Source organism: Ictidomys tridecemlineatus, chromosome 2 (genome assembly GCF_052094955.1).
Source record: "Ictidomys tridecemlineatus isolate mIctTri1 chromosome 2, mIctTri1.hap1, whole genome shotgun sequence".
In the NCBI taxonomy this organism is placed as follows: domain Eukaryota; kingdom Metazoa; phylum Chordata; class Mammalia; order Rodentia; family Sciuridae; genus Ictidomys; species Ictidomys tridecemlineatus.
The window spans coordinates 80,469,072-80,477,642 of NC_135478.1; the positions used below are offsets into that span (position 1 = coordinate 80,469,072).

Below are 8,571 nucleotides of genomic sequence, written 5' to 3' on the forward strand. Positions count from 1 at the left end.
TCCTCTGGATTCTATCCCTGGCTTTAAAAAAAAAAAAGGCAGAAGAGACATCCATCTTATTGACAGTTCAAATTTCAACAAAAACACAAGGTGTTTCACAAAACAAAGCAACTGGCACCTCCTACATTCTATAGTTTTCTTGGCACTGATGCCAAAGATTTCAAAGTGCCAGACAAACTATGCAAAGAACAATTTTTTAAAAACATCAATGTAACAGTTGAAAGAATGAAGGGGTTTAAGGCAGAACATGAATGAACACTTGAACCTAGAGAGAGAGATTTTGAAAAAGAGCCAATTATAAACCTTGGGAAGGAGAAGCTAAACATGTCACATTAAACCTCTGTTGAAAGACTCAATGGCAGTCCAGATCAAGCAGTAGACAGAACGTCAGTGCTTGAGGACAGCTTTGCCAAACTGGTACCTGCAGACAGCAATGAGGACAAAATAGGAAAGAACCTAGGGAACATAAGAGACCTCAAGGACACCATTAAATGGCCAAACATCTGAATACCAGGCATGTCACAGAGAAAAGCTACTGGCTGAGGGCAGAGAACACATATTTGGAGAAATTATAAAATAACATTTGTTAAACCTGGGGCAATACATGGTCTTGCATGTTTAAGATGCATCAAGGACCCCAAATAACAATGAACACAAAAGAATATCTCCACCACTGATACTTCCATTGCAGAAAGGACAAGACAAAGAATTTTAATAACAATCACTTGCTGCAGGAGAGGAGCACAGGTCACACTGAAAGGCAAAGTCATGTGCAAACAACAGATTTCTCATCAGACACTCTCAGGACCAGGAGAGCCAGGAGGGATATATTGGAAGTTAAGTATGAACTATGGATTTGTTTGAGCCATTATTAGAGAGGGAGGCTGCTTTTCTGGGAAATCTGATGAAATTCCCTGGTTTGAGAAAGCCCAGATCATGGTGGACCTCTGCCTTAGCTCACAGTCCTGGGTTCAAATGCAGCCACCCAGAGATAGATGTAACCTGCCAAGCCCCAGACAACTTGCGTTTCCCATTCTTATCCTGTTTTTCTGAATAAACTCCTCATGAAACTCCCCTCACCCTTTTTTTTACTATAACTAAAGCACTTTTGGGCTTTTCTCTTGTTAGAATCAGACCCATTAGAGCTCTTCCACCTGTCAAAACTCTGCTTCAAATATTTTCCTGCACCTTCTGTGTTTATTTCTTAATTTTACTTTCCTAGACTTCTGTGTTTATTTCTTAATTTTACTTTCCTAGCCTTTATTTCCAGCTGGCCCACACCTCCAAATGTTACCTGCTCCCTCCCACCATGGGTCATGGAGCCTGAAAGAGGGACCCTCCTGAGTAATTCAGAAGGAAAAACATCAGGTGGGTGTCTGGCCCTCCCAGACATGTTCATCAGTTGAGAGAGAGTGAGGAGGGAGGAACCTTTAAGATAGCTAGACATTAAGAATGGGAAATTTATAAACAGTTTGTTCTACTTGGGCTTTGTTTCTTTAAAAAGGAATTGCTGGATTTGTATATTTGGAAAAGACTTAGCAGAGTTGCATGCTGGCTGCAATTCAGCTGATATGCCCAGGTGCACAATTAAAAATGAAGAGAGGATGTGGACTTGGATACAAACTTGTTTGGATTCAGATGGAGATAGTACAATATGTTCTGCAGAAGATTGATCAGTAGCTCCAAGAGCGCAATGCAGGAAATGGTGGAAGAACTTGAATTTGGGAGGCTTGGGGAAGGAAACCTGAGCACGAATTCAGGGAAGATTTTGAGCCAAAAGAAGGTGAACTAACTAGTAATCTTTGTAGTGGCACCCCCTCCTTCACAGAAAATCTTAATTCAGCTTTTGTAGAAATCCACACCATAATTGATCTTGGGACTATCAGAATCTCTACAGAAGAGTTCACTATAGTTAAGCTTCCTACTTCCTGTTTCTCTATCTTACTTGGCAAAGGGCCTGAAAGAGACCAACGCTCCAGATGCTGAACACCCCTTTACTAGTTTTTCACAATTTATGCATTAACTAGTATTGTAACAATATATAATAGTTTGTGAAAGTTTTCAAGCAGGAAGTGTGTTTGCAAATGCAAAGTGTGATAAGAAAGAAAGATTCTGGGCCAGAGCTTCACAGAGATATTTACACTTCAAAGATAAGAGAAAATGTTAGTAATTGGGCTCCAATGGTAACAGCTAGAAGGGTGGAGGAAGAAAGGGAAGAAGAAGCTCTCCCCCTTTCAAGCACTGTCCTTGAAGGGTTAACTTACCCAGAATAGTGAAAAAAGAAGCTGCTTTGGGGTGAACTTGTGTAGGTTGTGAACTTCTGAGCCCCTCCCCCTTACACACAGGGTATGAAGTTCTGAAACTGCCTGAACTTAAGGTTCAGGGGGATTGACTGATTACAGGGAAAGCTTTTCCCTCTGAACCTAGATACAGCCAAATAAATCTGCTTCCTGATAATTCTTTGGTGTCTAGTCTCATGTATCCCTACTATACTTTCATAATTTAAGTATGAATGTTCCTGCCACAGCTCTGGCTCCAGTACTTCACCCACTGCCTCAGGCACAACTGAAATTCAGTGTTACAAAGGCTATAAATATTTGCACTGTTGAAGCAGCAGGAGAGGCTGTAATTGGATTTAGGTTATATCCCATTTTTCAGCAACTAGATCCCAGATTCCTGAGCAATGAATAGGGGCACTTTCACTTATACCTTTTAAAATATTGAAAGAGTTAAAATCTGCTTGCTCTGTTTACAGATCAAACTCCCCATTTGTGGGAAGTTTTTTAGAATCACTGAGTAATGGGGCTCTGCCACCTAATGATTGGCTTACACTGGCTAGAGCCCACCTTTTGGGGGTGAATATTTGTTATGGAAATCAAATTGGATAAAATATTGCTCTGAACAGATAGAGACTAATTGATTGCATGGAATAAATATTATCTTGGAAGTATGCTGTCCCGAGCAGGACAATTTGCTAATTTATTTATTTATTTATTTAGAGAGAGTGAGAGAGGAGAGAGAGAGAGAATTTTTAATATTTATTTTTTTATCCTCAGCGGACACAACATCTTTGTTGGTATGTGGTGCTGAGGCTTGAACCCGGGCCGCACGCATGCCAGGCGAGCGCGCTACCGCTTGAGCCACATCCTCAGCCCGACAATTTGCTAATTTAGAGCAACAAGTAAATTTTGATTTACAAACTTACTTGCAGGAAAGTGTATATGCTAAAAGGGCCTGAAAAGAGATGCCTACTAAGGGAAGAGAACTTTGAATTTTAGTCAGAACTGGCAAGGACCTGATGAAATATTCTCCAGTTTATACCAAGCCCCAAATTGTATGATTGGTGATCCAAATGCCTTAGAGATTCTTGAAAGAAGAACCGACGCGAGACAAGTCACCGGAGGAGTTCCAATTTATTACAAAAGGCTGTGGGCTTATATTAGATCTAAAGAGAGGTGGCAGGGCTTAGGATAATGATGGGTCACTCGTTTATTGGTAAGTTCTTCCAGATGTCGGTTCTGGGGCCCACGAAATTAGTTCCTATTGGAGCTAAGGTTTCCCGCTAGCGGGGTTTGAATATTGGCGCCGGCGGGAAAGAGAAAGGCAGGAAGAGAATCTCCTCAGGTGCCATGTTGGGGTTTTTGAGGTGTGGCTACCATTATACCTTTTCCTAACATTCCTCCCTTTTTGTTTTCTTAGGAACTGGGGCGTCGTTAGTCAGATCTGGCTGCTTCCTGCTGTGCAGGGGCTGCATGGGACCTAGAAGGAGGAAGTGGAGAATGTTCGGGCGGCAGATCTGGGGATACCATGGCAACCAGAAATAAAACCCAGTGGCTATAGACAGCTACTTAGGTAGGGGTGAAGTCTATAAAAGTTCCTTGAAGCCACAAGTCATTGGTGGCATGGAACCAGTCCTGGATGGAGGAGATTATTGGTATCAGCCACTGGTCTTGTAACAGAGACTCTAGGAAGTATTGGAAGCATTGCCTTGACATGGCGTCACCAGCACCTGAAGAAGAGCAGAGCAAACAGAAACAGGATGAAGATAAAAATTAAAGCAAAGGTCAGTTTTTGGCAGAAGTTCCATGTTGGGGGACTGACAAAGATGAGGCCAAGGGCCAGGTGGAGGCATAAAAGGACATAAAGGCTCAGAAATCCAGGATGGCAGGCCAAGAGGTCTTCCGGGCTCATTGTCTCCCACTGTCCGATGTCCGTTGTTTCCCATTGTGCCTGGTAAGCTTCAGCACTGAGTGAGCTGTTCTCCTGAAGATGTTGGGGGCTCATCTGTCATCAGAGTCTGGTAGTGCCTAAGCAGAAGCTGGTTGAGAGTTTGATTAGAAATTTTCTGTGATTGGGTTTGAAGGAACTTTATTATGCAGGAAAAGAGAGAACAAAAAAGGAGCATCCCAATAAGGGGCCCCAAGAAAGGTAGCAAGTCTGTGACAAGAGAGGATTGGAAGAACCCCGCTATGGGATCAGGGGAGGTGGGTTTGAACAATTGGGCCGATAATTCCTGCAATTTAACAACATTCTTTTCTATTAGCCCAGACTCATTAACATAGTAGCAACATTACTCTCTGAGGAACAGGCATGTACCCCCTTTTTCTGAAGTGAGGAGATCAATTGCCCTTCGGTTCTGTAAAGCCACCTGTGCCAATGAAGTAACCTGCCGCTGCAAGGAGCCCAGAGATTCAGCAGTGGTATTGAGCGCTTCTTGCAGTTTTTGTTGAAAGTCGTTGGATGGGGCTGGGGATGTGGCTCAAGCGGTAGCGCGCTCGCCTTGCATGCGTGCGGCCCGGGTTCGATCCTCAGCACCACATACCAACAGAGATGTTGTGTCCACTGAGAACTAAAAAAATAAATAAATATTAAAAATTCTCTCTCTCTCTCCTCTCTCACTCTTTCTTTAAAAAAAAAAGAAAGAAAGAAAGAAAGTCGTTGGATGCCCATAGAGCATGACCTATAGCTTCACCAGCGAGTCCAAGACTCGCCACTGAGGTTGTTAAAGTGAGGCCTACAAGAACAGGCAGAAAGACTGCCCTACGGGTGCGGGAAGGTAGGGCCAATTGTCAGAATTCAGTGGGAGTATACAAAGACAGCTGAGGAACTACAGTAATCAAGAAACAGGTGCCAGAGACATTGGTCATTGAGGTACTTAAAGACCTATTACACCAGAGGAAATGTCCAGGTTGCATAAACGCAGGGCTCGATGGGGTGCTATAGCTCAAGGAACAAATGGGTAAAGGATTCATTGTTGACAGGTGGAAACAGATGAAAGGGAATGAAGCATTGGTGGAATAACCTTCCCACAGTGGGATGCATGCCACATGTAGGGGTTGTCCTTTCTTAGAGAAATTATAGGTTTTTGCTGAAATATTTCCTGCTGCTAATGGGACTGCTGCTAGAAGTGGATGACTAAGTGAAGCACAGAGGAATCACTGAGAAGTGGGCACAGAAAGAGTTGTGGAGTTTAGTAATCAAAGGATTTGATGCAACAAATTAAGCCATGTGGGAGGGGCGCCTAAGGGGGTTGAAGGCTCTGCATCCCCTTTGGTTGGGCTATGGATAAGATCTCAAAGTTTTGATTCTGATTCCCTGATATGCTGGACTACTTGGATGGTTGCCTCTGGTGGCGTTATCAGGGAGCAGGAAACAGTCATCCATCCTGTGGGTTTGACTGCAAATTGTTGAGCATAGACAGCAATTTCAACATAACCCCAATATTTGGCCTTGAGGTCAGGTATGTCTAGTGTATTCCACCTTCCTGGTATACCATGTGGGCCATGCCTTGTGAAAAGTTTACCTTGATTAGAGGCTTTATATGAATGATCCTCATAGTGAATCTTACATGACCAGTAAGGACACCCATTATATACCTCTGGCCACTAGCGGCAATAATCTTCAGTCTGATCAAAAAGGAAGCAAACAAAAGGCCAATTCCAGGAATCTGGGGAAAGGGTTTTGGAAGGTGACATTATTAGGGACACAGAGGTGCAGTTGTGGATGAAACAAGTGTTTGCATCAACTGCGGACTTTCTGCATGCCATGTTCTAAATATCGTTCCTGAAGGGTGAATTGTACATAGTAGGAGAGGAAGGTGGAGACCAGGCCCAACAGAGCACAGAAAATAAGCAAAGAAAGAGAATTAGAGTGTTGGGAGAGCTCATTGTGCCTTCTTTAAGAGGAATTGGGCTCTGCGGAACACTGTGTGAGCCGCAACCTAAAGGGATGAGATGGATGTGGAGAGCAGGAGTAAAGGGGAGGTTTAGGAGGTGACTCTTGGAGTTCCTCTGGGATGGTCCTGTCATCAGTAGATGAGACCTCTTGAAGGTATGGCTTCAACCTAGAAATGTGAATCCAGGGGGTAAGACGGTTGTCTGGTAAGGAGAGTTTGGCGGAAGTGGGGGTACAGAGAATGACTGGATAGGGGCCTTTCCATTTGGGGGCAAGAGGCCCTTTTCCCTCCGGGGTATTATAATAGACCAAACTCCCAGGTGTTAAGGGAGGAGTGTTTGAAGAGGAGTCTGGGTCTGGAAGAAGCCAGTCCTGATATTTCCAAAGTTCCGAGCGGAGTTGAAACAAGAGAGGCAAAGACAAATTTCGTGAGAGAGGTCCTTGTGAAACAAACTGAATAGGACTGCATTTAGCCACAGAGGGCGTAGTCATGTCCCAAACCTCGGGGTTAACTGTTCAGATAGGCATGGGAGAGTGCATAATAGAGGTGTATCTGTCCCTAGGATCATCATGAGGAAATGAGAGGCGGGGGAGGTGGGGGGTGATATGTGAATGGTGACCTTCAATAGTGAGAGTATGTCCCTTCCCAGAAGGGGAATGGAGCAATGGGTCATAACGAGAAAGGAGTATGTGAAGGATAAAAGGGATTCCTGCATATAACATGATAAGGGGGTGGGGGTTCCGTGGGAAATTTTGTTTACCTCCTACCCCGACAATAGGAGTTTTCGAGGGCGTGGTAGGACCCCAATACTCCCTCAAGACTGAAAAGTGGCACCAGTATCCAAGGGGAAGGTAATGAAGCGTCCATCCACCAGAAAGGTGACCCTAGGCTCTTGCTTCTTGATGGTAATAGTCAGGAGGGAAGGCCCAGGGCTCCGTTAATCCTCCTCTGCCAAGCCTAGGAGAGGCTGGGGTTGCGGGGCAGCTGACCAGCCTCCCCGCCAAGTTGTTGGGCAATCTGACCCCCAATGTCCCCTTTGGTGGCATTTTGGGCAGGGGGTGGAGGGTGTCCTCAGCGAAGGACAATCCCTGGCCCAATGTCCCTCCTTACCACATTTGAAGCAAGCTCCAGGGTGCGTCTTATTAGGATGGCATGGTGATGACCTTCCCTGAATGACCTGGGCCAACATTTGGAATTTGGCGATTTTGGCCTTCTGCCTGTGGCGTTCGCTTTCGTCCTCCCTACCATGGAAAACCTTGAAAGCGACCACAAGGATTTTGGTCTGAGAAGGAGCAGGGCCCTGGTCAAGCTTCTTAAGTTTGGCTTTAATGTCAGGGTAGCTTTGAGCCAGGAAATATGTCATTAAGACATGGCGAGTCAGGGGTTTCTGGGTGGAGGTTTGTACTGTTGGAGAGCCTTGGTTAATCTATCCAGGAATTCTGAAGGTGTTTCTTCCTTCTTCTGAATGACCTCCTGCATCTTTTGAAAAATAATGGCCTTGCAGGCGGCCTTCTTCAGGCCCGCCAAGAGGCAGGATGCAAAAAGGTCACGAGACTGTAAGCCTCCAGGGGTGTTGTAATCCCATAGAGGATCCTGCTCCGGGACAGCGTGTGGGCCCGTAGGGTGGTTGGGATTGGTTCTATGATTTTCATCAGCGTGGGCCTGGGCCAATTCCCAGACCCGTCGCCTTTCCTCAGGGAGAAGTGTATTGGCCAGGAGCATGTAAATGTCGTGATGAGTGAGGCTATAGGCTTGCAGGACCCATTGAAACTCCTGAATGTAAGTGGTGGGGTCAGTGGTGAATGAGCCTAACTTCCCCTCTAGCTGAGTGAGATCCGACATGGAGAAGGGCACATGTACTCTGATAACACCCTCGGGACCAGCAACCTCACAAAGGGGTGCAATCATCATGGGAGCGGGAAGGGGTCCCTTAGACCTGGTAACAGGAGGACTGAAGGAGGCAGTCAGCAGTGGACAGGAAGGGGAGAGAGAGGAAGGGGATGTCTCCTCAGAGGAGGAGGTGGAGGCAGCAGCGGAAGAGAGTGGCGGGGAGGGGGATGAAACGGAAGGCTGAGGATCTGCAGAATCAGGTGGAGGAAGAGGAGGGGTTGGTGGGAGAGGAGGAGCAGGTGGGGCTGAGGGATAAGGTGGGGGTTTGTCTGCCGGGTCAAATGAGGAAGAGTCTGCAAGGTCAGGAGTGGAAGTAGGGGAAGGGAGGGGTTTGCAAGCAAGGAGGACTTGAGAGGGAGAACAGGAGGAGCAGAGAGCAGGGTGCTGTGCGAGAAGGCTAAAACCTTCAACGCAGGGAATCTCCCTCTACTTTTCCAGACGCTGGCAGTAGTTAAAAAGGTCCCGGAGAAGATTTGGATCTAATGAGCCTTCTGGAGGCCAATGAT

At 45.8% G+C, this 8,571-nt stretch overlaps 1 pseudogene; it reads right to left on the reverse strand.

The window, feature by feature from the left end:
• LOC110597011 (KH domain-containing RNA-binding protein QKI pseudogene) overlaps positions 1–7,538 on the reverse strand; it is a 54,207-nt pseudogene extending 46,669 nt beyond the window's left edge.
• Between the last annotated feature and the right edge of the window lie 1,033 nt (positions 7,539–8,571).